Genomic DNA, 2,094 nt, shown 5'->3' on the forward strand with positions numbered 1-2,094 from the left:
ACCTTTTCAATATTCACAGTGAGCGTTTCTTTGGGGATAATGTAATAACTCGGTTTAAAGCATTTACCTTGTCTTGGATGTAAAAGTGTGCAATCACTTTTATAACAGTCTGCAGCCCCAGGGCACACATCTGTCACTAAGTAATAAGGCTCGGGTTAACACACAAAGTCCCCGAGGATGGGTCCCCTTTGCAGGGGCGAGTCCAGGGTTGCCCCCCGCCCCCCATCCCCCGAGCAGATATAGATCTGCAAGACAGGACCCCCCGGCCTCCAACTCCAGCCAGGTGAGGTTGACTCAGTGTCCTCACTAGTTCACTGGCGGGAGGACCACCTCCCCCCCTCCTACTGGGAGAAATCACGCCCCCACCCCCACCCCCCACTCTGGCTGGGAGACATCACCTGGCACACCCCCTGGGCACCAGGTTCTAGCGCCTAAGGGCGAGTTCCTAGCAGAAGGCGACCTGGCCTCTAGAGGGCGCCCGCAAACCCTCCAGTTTCAAATTTCGGAAGAGCGCTCCCCTCCCCCCCCACAAATATTTGGAGATGGAGAGCAGAAGATGATGGATGGAGTCAAGGGACACAGATTTTGGAGTGACCCCCCCCCCCCAGCCCCACCCCTTGTCTATAAAGTTCAGCGAGTTTCCAGGAGCAAATGCCACAGTTGCTACGGTATTTAGGTGCGTCTCCCCCAGAACGCCCTGCTGCCCCTTGTCTAAGTTTCTGTCTTTGTTTGCAGTGTCCCCGATGAAACGTTTGAGTGTTTGCCTCAACCGGTTCATTCGCGGGAGCCCTGTGGTTTTGGCCCTGCTGCATAGCCCCGCAATTCCTAGGAAGGCACACGAATGGCACCTTCCAGAAGAAACGCATATTCCCACGTATGTACCTGCACACAACCCAGGTGGAAATAACACTATGGGCTTGTTTGGCAACTTGCTTTTGACAGGATTCGGAACAGGCCAACCCAAGATACGGCACCTTGGCATATTTAATATTTTAAGCTAAAAGAGTTTGAGGGGCGCCTGGGTGGCTCAGTCCGTTGGGCGTCCGATTTCAGCTCAGGTCATGATCTCACGCTTTGTGAGTTCGAGTCCCGCGTCGGGCTCTGTGCTGACAGCTCGGAGCCTGGAGCCTGTTTCAGATTCTGTGTCTCCTAATCTCTCTCTGCCCCTCCCGTGCTCATACTCTGTTTCTCTCTTTCAAAAATAAATTTAAAAAACATTGTTTTAAAAAAATGTTTTTAAAAATAAATAAATGAGTTTGAGAAAACAGCAGGAGGAGGAGGTCACTCTGACCTTCGCCCTCCTTCTTCCCTGAAGCAGGTCAGGGGACCCTCATGGGAGACACGCCTTTTTCTCCAAGGGGCTAAAATATGAGCAACAACCTTGCTACGTTTCCCCTCTTCACTATAGTCAGTTCACGCTCTTGGCCCTATCCTATCTTTCCAGTACTTTCCACCCTGCATCAAACGCAGCATAAAAACACTTGGACCGAACTGTTTCTTACGTTCCTCATTCCCTTAGGAGGGTTCCGTGTCACATGAACTTCTATTAAACACATGTGATGCTTTTCTCCAGTTCTCTTGTTCTCAGTTCAATTTTCAGACACAATCAGGGGCCCCAAGAGGCTCAGGAGAAACTTCCATTCCCCCCGCCTTAACACATCCTTCCTTTAACACGGGGTGGGGGGGGGACATAACATTATGTTACTAGGTAGAGCTTAGAACTCAGGTTTATATATTAAATGTAGATCGACACATAAATATTATCTGTAAAGACCGTGTCTATGCGTTACCATCAACATTTAGGTGGTTTATGTTTTTTGTTGCTGAAGGAAACTTTTCTATAAGAATATCTTCCCCACTTGAGTCAGGACCGGTGTAAGGGAAATCCCTATCCGTGAAATTGCTCATTTATAGGTAGGCACATTTAATTAAAGAAAAAAATTTTTTAATGTTTATTTATTTCGGAGACAGAGAGACAGAGCATGAGTGGGGGAGGGACAGAGGGAGAGAGGGAGACACAGAATCCGAAGCAGGCTCCAGGCTCCGAGCCGTCAGCACAGAGCCCGACGCGGGGCTCGAACTCACAAACCGTGA

The sequence above is a fragment of the Leopardus geoffroyi genome, chromosome B4, assembly GCF_018350155.1.
Source record: "Leopardus geoffroyi isolate Oge1 chromosome B4, O.geoffroyi_Oge1_pat1.0, whole genome shotgun sequence".
NCBI classification, from domain to species: Eukaryota; Metazoa; Chordata; class Mammalia; order Carnivora; family Felidae; genus Leopardus; species Leopardus geoffroyi.